Source organism: Balaenoptera acutorostrata, chromosome X, assembly GCF_949987535.1.
Source record: "Balaenoptera acutorostrata chromosome X, mBalAcu1.1, whole genome shotgun sequence".
NCBI lineage: Eukaryota > Metazoa > Chordata > Mammalia > Artiodactyla > Balaenopteridae > Balaenoptera > Balaenoptera acutorostrata.
This window is the reverse complement of record NC_080085.1, coordinates 127,098,918-127,118,139: the sequence shown is the minus strand read 5'-3', so window position 1 is coordinate 127,118,139 and position 19,222 is coordinate 127,098,918.

The following is a 19,222-nucleotide window of genomic DNA, read 5'->3' as shown; positions in this document are numbered from 1 at the left end:
AAAAACTCTAGACTAGTGTGAATATAATGAAATTCAATCATTGTTAGGGCTGAACTATGTTCCCCCCAAATTCATATGTTGAAGTCCTCAGAATATGACTGTATTTGGAGTTAGACCTTAAAGATGTAACTGTTAAAATGAAGTCACTAGAATGGGCCGCAATCCAATATAGCTTCTAAGAAGAGGAGTTTAGGACACAAAGCCACACAGAGGGAAGACCATGTGAAGATATGGAGATAAGATGGCCATCTGCAAGTCAAGGAGAGAGTCCTCAGAAGGCACCAACCCTGCTGACACCTTGATCTCAGACTTTTAGTCTCCAGAATTGTAAGAAAATAAATTCTTGTTGTTTGGTCCACCCAGTCGGTTGTATTTTATTATGGCAACCCAAGCAAACTAACACAATAATATATACAGAGTTGTCATGTATGTATATTCAACTGCATGGAATCCCATTTCTAGTTGTGTATATGGCCTTGCAGCTGCTAAATTTGGTTCAAGAAGCAAGACAGCTTGGTGTTTGCAATCATTCTTAAATGGAAGATCATAGACTGTTTGTATATGTTATTTTGCTATTGTGGAGTAATCCTGGAGTATAAAAGGGCAGTGGCGGGGGAAAATCCAGTTGTTTTCTCAACTCTTGTAGTCCACCTATGAGGAGAGTATCATCAAATTCTGCCTTAAGTGGGCTGGGGGTTGGGGGAGAAGCTGTGTTAAGATAGGCCACATCCGTTCTTGTTCTGTGTGGCCTCATTTTTTGTTTTTTTTTTAGAAACAACGTTATGCAAAATACTTTATTTCTTTCACTTTATGATCTCATTCAGGGCTTCTCCTTTCTCTCCAAGTTCTACTTGGTGTTAAAAGATAGTTAATAGAGACCATTAAGATTTACCTTTCAGTGGAATAGAAGGACTACATTTTCATAAAACTTCTCCTTTATCTGCTTTATCAGATACAAGTGTGTGGCTTCTTTGCTTCCATTAAATTCCATGTGTCGAGCCAAATAAAGGAGGAATTAATAGCTCTCTCTCTCTCACACGCACACATGCACAGGTGTGTGTATGTGTATGTGTGTGTGTATGTGTTGGTAGTTTCCAACCTAAATTCTATACCAGCCAAAACATCAGTTGAATGATTTGGTGATAGAATATAAACATTTCAGAAATTCTAGGTCTTGAAAACTTTTACCTCCCACATATCCTTTCCTAAGAAACATTTGGAGGCTGTTCTCCATCTAGTGACAGAGAAAATCAAGAGAGAGAAAAACATGGGATGGAGAAAACAGGGGACCCCAGAAGGGGGTGAAGAGAATTCCAGGAGGATGGTAAGCAGAGCTCCAGGTGACAGCTGTGCCCCTGATGTAACTGGTCCCAATTGTAGCAATTCGAGTCAAGATATGTTGCCACCCTGGACTTCCCTGGTAGCGCAGTGGTTAAGAATTCGCCTGCCAATGCAGGGGACACGGGTTTGAGCCCTGGTCCGGGAAGATCTCACATGCTGTGGAGCAACTAAGTCCATGTGCCACAACTACTGAGCCTGCGCTCTAGAGCCCGCGAGCCACAACTACTGAGCCCGCGTGCCGCAACTACTGAAGCCCGCACGCCTAGAGCCCAGGCTCTGCACAAGAGAAGCCACCGCAATGAGAAGCCCGCGCACCGCAACAAAGAGTAACCCCCGCTTGCCACGACTAGAGAAAGCCCGTGTGCAGCAACGAAGACCCAACGCAGCCAAAAATAAATAAATAAAATTATATATAAAGAAATAAAGTACAGTTGATTTACGATATTAAAAAAAAAGATATGTTGTCACCCTTGTACCTTCTTTTTTAACCTGAGGACAGAATGCCCAGGTGACCCTCACCCAGATTCTTAGCTGTTCTTGGCTTTACCCTTTGCTGGTAAATATTCTGCTCTGCTGTCCAGGTCCTTCTGCCGGGATCAGCCAATGACACCATTTCATCCCGCAGAGGTGTTCTGTTCTCTCTCTAGCAATGCAAAAATTACAGAGCAGCCTACTTGCCCAGGCATATCCCTGTCAGACCTCCAGCATCAGACCACAGTACAGCTCTGCCGGGTGTCGCAAGTGTGCTGAGCTTTTTGTTTCCCAGGTTTCACTCATAACCTTGTTCATTATTATCCCAGAAAGGGCTCTTGTAGACTCTCAGTGAGGTCAAAGTTACACTACATCCCGCTTACCTTCTCTTGAATTTCTTCATCTAACAATGGCAACACTGCCTATTCTTTAGAGCTAGGTTTGTGCTTTATACTTGGCTTTTCAAACAAAGCAATATATGGGTAGAGGGAGGAGGATGTTATAGGGGAGGGGCTCACTTGGGTGTTGGGTGCTTGGGGGTTCATTCTATTAGTATTATTAGTATTTTGTTAGTATTTATTACTGTTCTTTAAGCTAAGGGTTTCCAAACTTTGCTTGTAAAGGGCCACAGAGTAAAGTGAATATTTTCAGCTCTGTGGGTCGTACGGTCTCTGTCACAACTGCTCAACTCTACTGTTGTGGCAAGAAAGCAGCTGCAGGTACTACGCGACTGAGTGTTCCAGTAAAACGTAATCTACAAAAAAGGCAGTGGGCTAGATTTGGCTAATGAGCTGTCATTTGCTGGCTCCTTCAAACTGCACGTAGATGTTTTATATACTCTTATAAAGGCGTGATCCATTTAAAAAAATATATAAACAAGCAAAGCCCATGGTGCCAGTATTCACTGCATGGTTACTATGGTCTGAATATATATGTCCCCTCAAAATTCATATGTTGAAAATCTAATTTCCAAGATGATGGTATTAGGAGGTGGGGCCTTTGGGAGGGGATTGGGTCATGAGGGCAGAGTCCTCAGGAATGGGATTAGTGCCCTTAAAAGAGGCCTCAGAGAGCTTCCCTGCCCCTTCTGTCATGTGAGGATCCAAGGAGAAGTCTGTGACCTGGAAAAGGACCCCCACTCGACCAGGCTGGCATCCTGATCTCAGACTTGCAGCCTCCAGACTGCGAGAAGTAAATTTCTGTTGTTTATAAGCCACCAGTCTGTGGTACAGTCATCCCTCTGTACCAGAATCTGCGGATGCTCATGTCCCTTATATAAAACTGCATAGTATTTGCACATGACCTGTGTACATCCTCCCGTCCACTTTAAATCATCTCTAGATTCCTTATAACAGCTAATACAATGTTAACTGCTATGTAAATAGTTGTAAATACAATGTAAATGCTATGTGAAGAGTTGCTGGTGTGAGGCACATTCAAGTTTTGCTTTTTGGAACTTTCTGAATTTTGTTAAAATGTTTCAATTCGAGGTTGGCTGAATTTGCAGATGCAGAGCCTGATGATATGGAGGACCAACTCCGTGTTTTGTTGTAGCAGCCCAAATGGACTAAGATAATAGTAAATTATAAAATGCCTTTTCAGCTCTTTCTTCTTTCTATGTGCTTCCTTGCCTTCTTTTATATTTTAGTTTGGTCTGTTGTCACATTACCTTTTTATTGTGATTTCTGGCATATGCCCCTATAGTAGGATGGATACTGGATTCAGAATCGGAGAACCAGTTCTACTCCACACCTCTGCCACTGACTAGTAGTTAAAGAGTTAAGTGAAGATGCCTTCCCTCCTTCAGGTCTCAGTTTCCTCCAATGTAGAATGAAAGATTGGACCAAGTGGTTTCAGAGGCCATTTACAACTCCAATAGTCTATTTTTTCAGATGTCTTACCATGATTCAGTTTCAGTCATTGACTCGTGTACTTCCTTTCTCTCCCTCATCCATCCCCCCCACAAAAAAAGAGTAGCTCAAGTCATGTGTGAACATCCTCTTGGGTTATTTCCATCTCAGTGTTCCAGGTTAGAGGATTCATATACTAATCAGTGTTCTAGATCTCAACATTCTGGGTTTGTAAGGAATACAATTTTTTCAAAACTGCACGGATGAACTCCCAAGTAAAGAACAGAGACTTAATAATTGTACTGTTCTCAGAGGAGAATTACTAAATCTATCCTAAAGTCTGTCATAATATCCTAATAGTGTTGGTTGCACTGTAATTTAAAGGCTTGTCAAATAATCTATTGTAGAAATGCAATTTTTTAGATGTTTATAAATCCCATGGTGCTGATACTTTTCACACAAGTTGTCAACTGCAGTATGAAATTTTATTTCTATATGTTTAGATTTATACATGAGTTTTATAAATGAGAAGATAAAGTCCATAGTTCATTGGTAGAGAGTTGTACCAAACCCAGGGAAGTGTGAGTGGTCCTTGATGATGATTCATCTCTAAAGATGAAGATGTCCTGACCAGGCTACCTGGGTAGTAGTTTGGAGGCAGAACGTTTAAAATAAAATGTACAACACTCTTATGAAGGGAGCAGTGATAGTCAACTTTTTCTCCCAATAAATGAGAATAAAAAATATATCAAATCAGAAGGTTGAGTGTAATTAAATTCAAATGCTCTTGAATCTTTCAGGTGATTATCTCAATAAGGGAAATCCTAATGTATTCAATTTCATGCATATGCATCAATTGATTTCCATTTCTCAGTTCTGGCAAAGGCCTAGGAAATAAGTGTAGATTCAGATTACACTTTTAGTAGTACTGATGGGACTAAACTAGGAAAGTGAAAGGTTTTTCAGCAAAGAAAAATAATTCATCCCAATGAGCTGGACTTGCCTAATAGTGGCCTAGAAAAGAACCAGTTGCTTAGGGAGATCGCAGGTATTATTTTGTCCCCATTTGTCCCCTTCTCCTCACTCTCCCTCCGTGATCTTCCAATAAGCCTGGAACAGGGCCTTGCACATGGTACGTCCTCAATGAAGATCTGTTGACTTGAATTCTCTTCAGGTAGGCCTTCTTTCTTCAGAGGAGCATCTCCTCGGCTTGAGCAGCTGTCATAGAACAAAAAGAACATGCCTACTTAGGTCTGAATGTAATCCTACCCTCTCTATTTGAACCTGGCTATTCAATTGCAATGCACTGATTACAGAGCTCCTACTCTGTGTTAGGAATGAGACAAGAGTAAGTGAAGCTCAAGGTTTGCAAGTTGTGAGAGGACTATTTCAGTTTAATTCCATTTTATTCCATTCTAATAAATAGAAATTTATTGAATGTATACTGTGAGCCAGATTGTGCTAGATACTCACTGTCAGTTACTCTTCAAAATAGCATGGTAAAATGGTGTTTTTATTTTTCCTGTTTTATAGGTGAATTTAGTGGGCCTAGAGAGGTTACAAGCTTTATCAAGGTGATCCTACAAATAGTAATATATAGAGTGGGAGTAAGATCAAGGTCTTTTGGCTCCAAACTCCATATTGTACCCACCACACCAGACTGCTGTGTAACAAGCCCTACTGCTTGGATACAAGTGAAAAGCAGGTCTTTAATCTGGCTGTTCACCCACTCTCAGAGCTGGGGAGGCCCCTCAAATATTGACCAGTGCTCAGCCTCCCTATTCCTGAGCCTGTCTCAGTAATGAGACTTAGGATGTGCAGGAGAAGGTAGCTAATTTGCTTACTTTTCTTCCTTTGGAACAAGTTAATTTCTCTGGGCTTTGTTTTTCTTATTTCTATAATAGGTTTAACAAAATCAGCCCTATCGCATGGGTTCTATGAGTATTCAGTCTTCCAATTTCTTTCTTTTGACCACTGGCCCTACCTAATCGAGGCCACACCCTCACTTATTTGTTTGTTTGTTGATTGGTTCACTCACTCAGCATTTATTAAGCATTTACATCAGGCACTGTTCTTGGTGCAAGGGATTCAGCTGTGAATGAGACAGACACAGCTCCTGCCCTTACAGCCTTATGGACTATAGGGGGAGACAGGCATGAATCCAGCAATTATAATGAGATATGACAGCAGTAGATGGTGCTGTAGGACTAGTCTAGGGGGTCCAGAAAGCCCACTCCCTGGAAGAGGGGATATGTAAGCTGGCTGAGAACCAAAGGATGAATGGAAGTTACCAGGCAAAGGAGTAGGAATGTAGGAGCAGGTTAAACATGTTGGATATCTATGCACAGTTGTCAACGGTGACAGACAACTGCCATCTTCAGCTATTTCTTCCCTACTTCTTCAGCTCTAACTTCAGAAAAGTACAGTATGTAAGCTTCCTTCCCAGCCACATTTATAAGGCATCCAATCCTGTCAGCCTCTGGTGTTGTACTTGGCTACAGGGGAGCAGGTGTCAGGATTAGTGACCCTGCAGGAAGAAGTACCCCCAACCCCCAAATTAATCAAGAAAGCCTCATCCTCAGCCACATCCATTCAGGGCTTTACACACTTATTTTATTCACTTGGTTCTTGTCTACTGTTAAAAACATCCACATCTCTCTTGGATGTTTAAAGACTTTGCTAAGAAACAAGTTCAATGGGAACTGTGGATAGGATGGAAGAGGTGGAGTAGCAATAGAGCTATCTGCTAAATAAGGCAACTTTTCTCCTGAAGTTTTCGATCCCTGTGAATGTGGATAGTGTGGGTGATGTGTGAATAGATCTTTTCATCTCTCTTATGTGAGCCAGTATTCATTTACCCCAACCTTCACAATTCCTCTTTGTTTTTCTTTTCTTTTCTTTTCACTCAGATTTTATCCATGTCTCCAGGAGCAAAATAAACTAATGATTACTACAAGGGTAGCCTAGTCAGCAAACAGTCTCCTGTTTTGTTAGTGATTTTCCAGAAGCTTAAAATTGCACTATGTGTGTCGGAGGCTGACAAGGGTTTAAAAAAATAATAAATCATTTCTGAAATCTTTGAATAGTTGCGAAAAACACCGTTATCTCTTGGTTAAAATATTAGTAGGTTTCCTACATGATCTATGTGTTCTTTCTCTTCTGTTGTTCTGTCAGTTGAGTACCTGTCATCTGTAGCTTAATGGGCCTATGGCGCTTTCTTTATCTAGGTCACTCTGCATGAAAGGAGACTTTTTGATTTTCTGCACCCTTTGGCTCTTCAATTAGTATCTGTACATTTATGCCCTTATTCAGTTGTTCATCAAATATTTCTTGATCAAGGCTCTGGGGAGGGACGGGGGAGGCTCCAAGAAGAAAAAGACAGTATCCCTGTGCCTAAGGGATTCAAAGGAAAAAGCATACACAAGCAGATAACTCATGAGGCAGTGAGATAAATACTGTGACAGTGATGTGTACAGATTGCTATAGGAGTACAGCAGAGGGATGCTGTCTCTCAAGTTGCCAACAGTCCCTATAGGGGATGAGAGTGTTTGCCTCATATTCATTAAGTCACAGTATCTAAGATTTTTGAATAACATTGTGATTGATGGTTGCAGCTCATCTAGAGAGAATATGACCTTTGAGAACTGAAGTTGTGCTTTCATGTATTCTGTGCCCTAATCTCATGGTCACAAGAATGTTACAAAACAGTGGTCTTTGACTCAGGGCTCACCAGCAAAATCTCTGTAACCTGGACACCCCTCCCCACATTTTGCCTCTTGTTCAACTAGTGCCTGAGGGTAACCTGCATCCCCACCTCTTCTGCAGTTCTGGATGCATTTATTATAGACACAGCAATTTTAACAGTTACCTATGCTACTTACCTTCTTCCTATTTGATTCATTCTGTCGTTTTTCTAGTTTTATAGCTGAATAATTAGTTCCTTTATATTAAATCTTTCTCTTCTTTAAACAAAATATTTTAACTCTATAAATTTTCCCCAATACAGCTTTAGTTATATCCCATAGGTTTGGTATGAGGTATTTCCCTTTTTGTTAAGTTCTAGAAAATTTATAACTTCAAGTTTTTCCTTCAATTTGATGTTTATCAGAATGTTCCTTAATTTTTAAGTGGTAAAGTTATGGGGTCATCTCTCAGCTGTTAATTTCTATTTTTATTGCATTGTGGTCAGAGTATGTGAACTACATCATATTTAAATTAGAGGGTGGACAACTAGGGCACCTGCTGGATGCTGGTGGGGGCCCTCAACACCCGAGGAGACAGGAGGAAGCCCCAAGTGAACCGGTAGGACCTGGGGGGGACTGAGGGGGGAGGAGAAGTGTAGGCCAGACAGGACTGTTGCCCCTGAGGGGTGGCTGAGAGGGGGGAGGGGTTCTCTCGCCTGGAGGGACCCTCGGGGGCTCGGATCTGCAGGGAGCACGCAGAGCGTTTCCCCTGCCCAATCGGCCAGGGAAGTCTGCCCAGCTCTCGGCCGGGTCCTATGCCCTCAGAGGACCCCTCCGTGCCGTTTTGGTCCTGGGGACGTAGGAGGGAGGCAGGAGAGGCAGGCGGGAGGGGCCCTCCAGGCGGGAGGAGCTGAGGGCAATTGCCCCGCCTACTCGGACACGGGGAGCCCGCTGGGCTCCCAGGAGAGGTCCCCTGCCCTCTGAGACCAGAGGCACGCCTGGGCCCCTTCTGTTCCTTGAGCCTAAGCCCCACCCCCCACACACCCCCAGGGCCTTTTCCAGCCCTGTGGGTCCTGAGCATAGGCCCCACCCACCACCCAAACCCCACCCTCCACAGCCAAGGCCTTTTCCACCTTTTTTTTTTTCTTCTCCTCTTTTTTACTATTGTGGTTCTGTTTTACCCTCCAGTTGTTGTTTCATCTGTATTTTAATTTTTATATTCTTTCTAACATATCTGTTAGTTTCCTAGTCTAATTTTATGTTTTACTCTGTTATTGTTCTCCATTTTTTTTTCTTTGCCACCACATGCGGTTTGTGGGATCTTGCTTCACGAGCCGGGGGTCGGGCCGAAGCTCCTGTGGTGGGAGCTCCAAGTCCAAACCACTGGACTAACAGAGAACCTCAGACCCCAGGGAATATTCACCGGAGTAAGGTCTCCCGGAGATCCTCATCTCAGCACCAAGACCCAGCTCTACCCAACAGCCTACAAACTCCAGTGTTGGAAGCCTCAGGCCAAACAACCAGTTACACAGGAACACAGTCCCACCTGTCAAAAAAAAAATGAGTTGTCAAAAAAATATGTCACAGATGAAGGAGCAAGGTAAAAACCTACAAGACCAAATAAATGAAGAGGAAATAGGCAATCTTCCTGAAAAAGAAATCAGAGTAATGATAGTAAAGATGATCCAGAATCTCGGAAATAGAATGGAGGCACAGATTGAGAAAATACAAGAAAGGTTTGACAAAGATCTAGAAGAACTAAAGAACAAGCAAACAGAAATGAACAACACAATACCTGATATGAAAAATACACTAGAAGGAATCAATTACAGAATAACTGAAGCAGAAGAATGAATAAGTGAGCTGGAAGACAAAATGGTAGAAATAACTGCCAAGGAACAGAATAAAGAAAAAACAATGAAAAGAATTGATGACAATCTCAGAGGCCTCTGGTACAACACTGAACGCACCAACATTCGAATTATAGGGGTCCCAGGAGAAGAAGAGAAAGAGAAAGGGTCTGAGAAAATATTTGAAGAGATTATAGTGGAAAACTTCCCTAATATGGGAAAGGAAATAGTCACCCAAGTCCAGGAAGCACAGAGAGGCCCATACAGGGTAAACCCTAGGAGAAACACACCAAGACACATATTAATCAAACTAACAAAAATTAAATTCAAAGAAAAAATTTTAAAAGCAACAAGGAAAAAGCAAAAAATAACATAAAAAGGAATCCCCATAAGGTTATCAAACTGATTTTTCAGCAGAAACTCTGCAGGCCAGAAGGCAGTGAAAGGATATACTTAAAGTTATGAAAGAGAAAAACGTACAACCAAGATTACTCTACCCAGCAAGGATCTCATTCAGGTTTGATGGAGAAATCAAAAGCATTTCAGAGAAGCAAAAGCTAAGAGAATTCAGCACCACAAAACCAGCTTTACAACAAATGCTAAAGAAACTTCTCTAAGCGGGAAACACAAGAGAAGAAAAAGACCCACAAAAACAAACCCAAAACAATTAAGAAAATGGTAATAGGAACATACATATTGATAATAACCTTGAATGTAAATGGATTAAATGCCCCAACCAAAAGACACAGACTGGCTGAATGGATACAAAAACAAGACCCATATATATGCTGTCTACAAGAGACCCACTTCAAACCAAGGGACACATATAGACTGAAAGTGAAGGGATGGAAAAAGATATTCCATGCAAATGGAAATCAAAAGAAAGCTGGAGTAGCGAAACTTGTATCAGATAATACAGACTTTAAAATAAAGACTGTTACAAGAGATAAGGAAGGACAGTACATAATGATGAAGGGATCAGTCCAAGAAGAAGATATAACAATTATAAATGTTTATGCACCCAACATAGGAGCACCTCAATACATAAGGCAAATGCTAACAACCATGAAAGGGGAAATTGACAGTAACACAATAATAGTAGGGGACTTTAACACCCCACTTACACCAATGGACAGATCATCCAAACAGAAGATAAATAAGGAAACACAAACTTTAAATGACACAATAGACCAGATAGATTTAATTGATATTTATAGAAAAACGGCAGAATACACTTTGTTCTCAAGTGCACGTGAAACATGTTCCAGGATAGATCACATCTTGGGTCACAAATCAAGACTCGGAATATTTAAGAAAATTGAAATCGTATCAAGCATCTTTTCTGACCACAACACTATAAGATTGGAAATCAATTACAGGAAAAAACTGTAAAAAGCACAAATACATGGAAGCTAAACAGTGCACTACTAAATAACCAAAAGATCACTGAAGAAATCAAAGAAGAAATAAAAATTTACCTAGAAACAAATGACAATGAAAACACGACGACTGAAAACCTATGGGATGCAGCAAAAGCAGTTCTAAGAGGGAAGTTTATATCAATTCAAGCTCACTTCAAGAAACAAGAAAAATCTCAAATAAACAACCTAACCTTACACATAAAGCAATTAGAGAAAGAACCAAGAAAACCCAAAGTTAGCAGAAGGAAAGAAATCATAAAGATCGGATCAGAAATAAATGAAAAAGAAATGAAGGAAACAATAAAGATCAATAAAACTAAAAGCTGGTTCTTTGAGAAGATAAACAAAATTGATAAACCATTAGCCAGACTCATCAAGAAAAAAATGGAGAACTCAAATCAATAGAATTAGAAATGAAAAAGGAGATGTAACAACTGACCCTGCAGAAATGCAAAGGACCATGAGAGATTACTGCAAGCAACTATATGCCAATAAAATGGACAACCTGGAAGAAATGGACAAATTCTTAGAAAAGCACAACCTTCTGAGACTGAACCAGGAAGAAATAGAAAATATAAACAGACCAATCACAAGCACTGAAATTGAGACTGTGATTAAAAATCTTCCAACAAACAAAAGCCCAGGACCAGATGGCTTCACAGGAGAATTCTATCAAACATTTAGAGAAGAGCTAACACCCATCCTTCTCAAACTCTTCCCAAAAAAATTGCAGAGGGAGAAACAGTACCAAATTCATTCTATGAAGCCACCATCACCCTGATACCAAACCCAGAAAAAGATATCACAGAAAAAGAAAATTATAGACCAATATCACTGATGAACACAGATGCAAAAGTCCTCAACAAAATACTAGCAAACAGAATCCAACAACACATTAAAAGGATTATGCACCATGATCAAGTGGGATTTATCCCAGGGATGCAAGGATTCTTCAATATATGCAAATCAATCGATGTGATACACCATATTAACAAATTAAGAAATAAAAACCATATGATCATCTCAATAGGTGCAGAAAAAGCTTTTGACAAAATTCAAAACCCATTTATGATAAAAACTCTCCAGATAATGGGCATGGAGGGAAACTACCTCAACATAATAAAGGCCATATATGACAAACCCACAGCAAACATCATTCTCAACGGTGAAAAACTGAAAGCATTTCCACTAAGATTAGGAACAAGACAAGGATGTCCACTGTCACCACTCTTATTCAACATAGTTTTGGAAGTCCTAGCCACGACAATCAGAGATGAAAAATAAATAAAAGGAATCCAAATTGGAAAAGAAGTAAAACTGTCACTGTTTGCAGATGACATGATACTATACATAGGAAATCCTAAAGATGCCACCGGAAAACTACTAGAACTAATCAGTGAATTTGGTAAGGTTGCAGGATACAAAATTAATGCACAGAAATCTCTGGCATTCCTGTACCCTAACAACAAAAAATCAGAATTAGAAATTAAGGAAACAATCCCATTTACCATCACAACAAAAAGAATAAAATATGTAGGAATTAACCTACCTAAGGAGGCGAAAGACTTTTACTCAGAAAACTATAAAACACTGATGAAAGAAATCAAAGATGACATAAACAGATGGAGAAATATACCATGTTCTTGGATTGGAAGAATCAATATTGCGAAAATGACTATACTACGCAAAGCAATCTACAGATGAAATGCAATCCCTATCAAACTACCAATGACATTCTTCACAGAATTAGAACAAAAAATTTTACAATTTGTATGGAAACACAAAAGACCCCGAACAGCCAATGCAATCTTGAGAAAGAAAAACGGAGCTGGAGGAATCAGGCTCCCCAACTTCAAACTGTACTACAAAGCTACAGTAATCAAGACAATATGGTACTGATACAAAAACAGAAATATAGATCAGTGGTACAGGATAGAAATCCCAGAGATAAACCCACGCACATATAGTCACCTAATTTACAACAAAGGAGGCAAGAACATACAATGGAGAAAAGACAGCCTGTTCAATAAGTGGTGCTGGGAAAACTGGACAGCTACATGTAAAAGAATGAAATTAGAACACTTCCTAACACCATACACAAAAATAAACCCCAAATGGATTAAAGACTTAAATGTAAGACCAGACACTATAAAACTCTTAGGGGAAAACAAAGGAAAAACACTCTTTGACATAAACCGCAGCAAGATCTTCTTTGACCCACCTCCTAGAATAATGAAAATAAAAACAAAAATAAATGGGACCTAATGAAACTTGAAAGCTTTTGCACAGCAAAGGAAACCATAAATAAGAAGAAAAGACAACCCTCCGAATGGGAGAAAATATTTGCAAATGAAACAACGGACAAAGGATTAATCTCCAAAATATACAAGCAGCTCATGCAGCTCCATATCAAAAAAAACAAACAACCCAATTAAAAAATGGGCAGAAGACCTAAATGGACATTTCAGCAAAGAAGACATACAGATGGCCAAGAGGCACATGAAAAGATGCTCAACATCACTAATTATTAGAGAAATGCAATTCAAAACTATAGTGAGGTATCACCTCCCATTGGTCAGAATGTCCATTATCAAAAAATCTAGAAACAGTAAATGCTGGAAAGGGTGTGGAGAAAAGGGAACCCTCCTGCACTGTTGGTGGGAATGTAAATTGATACACTCACTATGGAGAATAGTATAGAGGTTCCTTAAAAAACTAAAAATAGAACTACCGTGTGACCCAGCAACCCCACTACTGGGCATATACCCTGAGAAAACCATAATTCAAAAAGAGACATGTACCACAGTGTTCACTGCAACACTATTTACAACAGCCAGGACATGGGAAGCAACCTAATGTCCATAGACAGATGAATGGATAAAGAAGATTTGGCACATATATACCATGGAATATTACTCAGCCATAAAAAGAAACGAAATTGAATTATTTGTAGTGAGGTGGATGGACCTAGAGTCTGTCATACAGAGTGAAGTTAAGTCATAAACAGAAAAACAAATACTGTATGCTAACACATATATATGGAATCTAAAAAAAAAAAAAAAAAGATGATACTGATGAACCTAGTGGCAGGGCGGGAATAAAGACGTAGACAGAGAGAATGGACTTGAGAACACGGGGAGGGGGAAGCTGGGGTGAAGTGAGAGAGTGGCATGGACATATATACACTACCAAATGTAAAATAGATAGCTAGTGGGAAGCAGCCGCATAGCACAGGGAGATCAGCTCGGTGCTTTGTGACCACCTAAAGGGGTAGGATAGGGAGGGTGGAAGATGTTCAAGAGGGAGGGGATATGGGGATATATGTATGCATATGGCTGATTCACTTTGTTATACAACAGAAATTAACACAGCATTGTGAAGCAATTATACTCCAATAAAAATATATTAAAAATAATAAAAAAATAAATTAGAGGGTCTTATTAGGTTTTACTGTGGCCAGGTATATGATTACTTTTTATTAACGTTTCAATAATGTAAGAGAAGAGTGTGTTGTTACTGTTTGTAAGGCATCTATACCTGTCTGTCTGTCTATCTATCTATCTATCTATCTATTCATGTATCTGTATCTTTGTGTGTCTGTGTGTGTCTATATATATGTGTGTGTCTCTATATATACATATATACATGTTAAATTGAGCTTTTCATTTATATTATTCAAATATTCTTTTTTTTTTTTTTTTTAGAAATTCACGTTATTTTTTATTTATTTATTTATTTATTTATTCATGACTGTGTTGGGTCTTTGTTTCTCTGCGAGGGCTTTCTCTAGTTGTGGCAAGTGGGGACCACTCTTCATCGCAGTGCGCGGGCCTCTCACCATCGCGGCCTCTCTTGTTGTGGAGCACAGGCTCCAGACACGTAGGCTCAGTAACTGTGGCTCACGGGCCCAGTTGCTCCGTGGCATGTGGGATCTTCCCAGACCAGGGCTCGAACCCGTGTCCCCTGCATTGGCAGGCAGACTCTCAACCACTGCGCCACCAGGGAAGCCCTATTCAAATATTCTTATAAGGTTTTTTTGGTATGGCCTCCTCGCACTCCTATACCACCAATGCTCTTAGGCTTTTTTCATTTCTGCTGTCTTCCTAGAAGGTTTTTCTTAATGTACTTAATTGCTATTTTGCTTGTTGCATAATGATTTAGTCTAGTTTTATTAACTTCGTGGGTTACAGATTTTACCATCACAAAATTTCTCTCTGTCCAATTTAATACTTTAGGTCTTGGGGTAACCCTCTAACTGATATGTATATTGTCACTTTTCATTTGCATTTGCCTGATATAACTTAACACATCCTTTTATTTATTTTCTTTCTTGTCTTTATAAATATCACATTTTTGGAAATAGGTAATTGGAGCAGAGTCCGGCTAGATCCTCATCTAACCTGGCTTCTCTTTCTGGGTCAATAGCTAAATGACATTTTCCAGCACTCTTTTATCAACATGGGGTATAGGACTGGTCTGATCAATAAAATGTGAACAGAAGTAATGTGTATCACTTAAAAGTCTTGCCTTTAAAAGGTGCCCTGTGATCCTCTGTGTTTTCACTCTCTCTCTCTTTGTTCAAGGGGTGACTAAACTTAGAGGATCCAATAGAGGACTTTTGAGGCCCTAGTGGAAGGCAAGGTATAAGGATGGAGGGAGCGTGAGGCTTGTGTGGAAAACTCTAAGAACATCACCCAAGTGGATTATAACATGAAGGTATCTGGGGTTTTTTGGTCACAGTATTTAATCTACCTTGATATAGAAATAGATTTACAATGCTCCGAATTCAAAAGGTTCACAAATATATACACAATGAAAAGTAATTCATCCTTCCCTCTGGCCTCTCAGCCACCATGTTCCCTTCTCCAGAGGCAGCCATAGTCAATAGTTTCTTGGATATCTTCCAAGAGAATTATCTGTCCTTATCCTTTTACCTATTTTGTTACTGAATCATTGGTCTTTTCCTATTGATTTCAAGTTTCTATATATTAAGGAAATTAGCACTTTTTGGTGGTGTAAGTGGCTAATTTATTTTTCAGTTTATTTGTCTTCATGTGTTTTTTTTCCACATAGAAAGTTATGATTTATATGTAGTTGAATTTTTCACTTGTTTTTAGTGGAATCTCAGTTTGGTGTTGCAGCATGCACATTTTATCTACATTTATCTATCAGCATATCAAATTCAAACAGAGCGATGCTTTCTCCTTCCCAAGTCATTTACTTGTCCACTGTCCCATTTCCATCAACACCTTTAGAAGTCTTTCACTCTACTGTTTCTGAACATCCTCCAACTTCCCCACCTTCACCCTATGTCTCTTGGGTTTTGGTGAGATAGTTTGGAATTTTAGTTCCTGGTTCTACATATTTTCAATTAGAGAATGTCTCTTCTGTTTCAAAAGTCCTTGCAAGACACTTTTATTAGTTTCTAGTATCATCATCTTCATTCATTTAGGCATAATTATGAAAATGATATGGTTCATTGTTCAATGCTGTTTCTTGTACTTTGTTCAGAAGAATTTTGTTCTGATTTAATTTTCATTTAGCTAGAATACTTCCTTGAGTGAGTTCTCAGAAACTGCCTTCTCAGCCCTTGAAAATCTTGAAATATCTCTTCTTTGGACTTTCATATAAGTGAAACCTTGGTCAATATATGATTCTTAGGTCACAGTTCTTTTATCTCAGCAAACTGTAGGTGTTACTGCATGGTATTCTAGTCACACATGAGTTGCTGGATGCTACTCTGTTCATCTTCCTTTAACAAGAAAACTTCTCTTTCATTAGAAGCTTTTAAGGGTGTTTTTTTAACCTGATAGTTCAGAAATTTAATCAGGGTAGGTCCACCTATCTCATTATTTCCTTAACCCTGCCTGGGTCTCAGCAAGCTCTTAGAGTCTTAAACCTCAAGTTATTCTTTAGCTCAAGAAAGTTGTTGCTATAATACCGTTGAGGATTTATTTCTCTTCTAGCTATTCCTCTTTTCTTCCTGGAGCTCCTAGTAATCATGTTGGGTTTCCTGGGTCTTTCCTCAGTGTCTTTTATTTTTTATTCATTAGATCCATTTCTTTGTATTTTTGCTCTGCACTATGGAATTGTTCCTTTTTTTTTTTTATTAGCACCTTTAATTATTATTTATTTTATTATTATTATTTTTTTGGCTGTGTTGGGTCTTCGTTTCTGTGCGAGGGCTTTCTCTAGTTGCGGCAAGCGGGGGCCACTCTTCATCGCGGTGCGTGGGCCTCTCACTATCGCGGCCTCTCCTGTTGCGGAGCACAGGCTCCAGACGCGCAGGCTCAGTAGTTGTGGCTCACGGGCCTAGTTGCTCCGCGGCATGTGGGATCCTCCCAGACCAGGGCTCGAACCCATGTCCCCTGCATTAGCAGGCAGACTCTCAACCACTGCGCCACCAGGGAAGCCCCAAATTGTTCCTTTTTTATCTTTCAGAAAACCAATTTGAATTTTAGTAGGGGCTATTCCTTTAAAAATATTCCTTTATTGATTTAAAAAACTCATATATCATATTTGTCAGTTCCTGAAACTTTTTTGTGCATAGGTTGAATCATCTTAAGACCTCATTAAACTTTTATTAAATTCTTTTCCATTTTTTATTAATTCTCTCTATCTCAGAGCCATCCTATTTAGGTCATTCACCTTTAAGCAGATTGGGGTCTCATTTTTAGACTCTTAACGTCAAAAGCTTTCTCAAGTTACCCGAATTTAAGGCTGCGGTATCTTGGGTAGTGCTGCATGAACACATGATAGGAGATATGGTGGGAGTTTATCCTCTAGGGGACAAGTAGTCAACAGTTTGGCAAGTTGGGACTCTTATGCAGGGCTAGTGTGAAGAGGCCTCTTTGGTGTCAGGAAGGAATTGTGAGGGATTGTATTCAAGTTGATGATGTTGACAGGAACCGCTGGCCGGTCCCAGAGCTGCACACAGACGTTCCTCTCCTTGTTGTGAGGGAACCCACTTGGGTAAATTGAACTCATCCATCAACTTCCCAGGCAACCGTAGAGTCTTCTTTGTTCCATACTACCTCAGAGAGGCAAGCCTGCTTGCACAGTTCAGGGTTCTAGGCCAACTAACTTGCCAGCAGTATAACCAAATGAAGTTCTACAGCGGAATCTTCTTCCCAAGTGACTCTACATCAGATGTCATCATGGGCCTTATCTAGGTTTGGCATGTTGTTAGGGTTACTTTTAACTGTTCAGTTGGTCTTGCAAAGAGTCATCAGGAAGAGAGAATCAGGGGTGTGAACTCAGGATACCCTCTTCACAGAATACCCCTCTTTAGTCTGTCCACAGGCACCACTGCCTCATGGTCTCATGGTCTCAGTTCTTCTGTCATCAGGAGTGACGTGGTTCTTTAGATTTATTCTTTGTTACAGCCCATGATCCCAAGAGGCTTGACCCAGTGTCTCTGCGGTACCAAATAGCCTGTGACCATGGGGTACTCAAAATCATCTCTTTCCTCTGACCCCTGCTGAGCTCCCTCCTGAGAGTGTGCTACTTCTAGCCTGGGCCTCCACTCTCTCACACACACATTCTCCTGCGCTTGGAAAGTTGATGGGGTTGCCTTTGTTCTCTGACTGCTTGGGAGGCAGCTCTCTTAACCTGGTCAGTCAAGATCTCCTCAATGTGCCTATGGGGCTATCAGGCAAACAAATCCCAGCTGGCACAACCTTCTAGGAGTGCAGATGTACCTAAATTCACAGTCAGTACTTTGCTTCGGTCCTTCCTCTGGGGAACTGGCTACTGACCACTCCTCTTACCTAATAGATTTGTTGTGTGGTTGAATTGAAACAGTGTTTGTAAAACTGTTATGTCCAGAGGCACCCACTTAATGGAACTGCCCTGACTTTTGTTGTGTGTACGTCTGAGACATTTGAGCTTGGATCCTATATTTAAGGGCATGTTAGTGTCCTTACTCTCCTCCAGGATTTATTTGGTCCTTTCACACAAGGCATTCCACCAGTTTTTTTTTTAACCAGTTTTTTTAATTGAAATGCAAAATGAGACATTTATTTGTGATCCATGTCTAACATTAGGAATGGGAAGGAGGAAGGGGTGGATAAAAAGGCATTCCACTAGTTTTAAATGCTCTGCCATCGCCTTGCTACCATGCTGCCCTTTGCCTATTTCAAAACTCCTTGAGTTTCATATATTTTGATACCAGGAAACCCACCCTCCTCATGTGTATATCACATTATTCACACACGTACATCACATTATTCAGTTAGGTAAATGCATGTTTGAATTATATGGTTTGGGACTTTTTCATGTGTCCCCATTGTGACTCCTGTTTTATGATACATTTCTTAAGAGCACAGACCTAATTTACTCTGTCCTTTACACCTTCTCAGCACTTGTTATAATACAGCGAGTGTTGGGAAACAGAACTAAAGCAATTTAAATGACAACACTACTCCCTCCCCCACTACTAAAAGCGAACATCACCTTTTTCTCTCCTAGAAAGATTTATCAGGCGACCTACGTATGCAAATATTTCACTTTTCAATGATTTTCCCTATACATATATGTAAAACTATACATACCATTGGGCGCACCTTTAGGAATTGGGGTTCGTTTTGAAAATGAAAGAATATGAA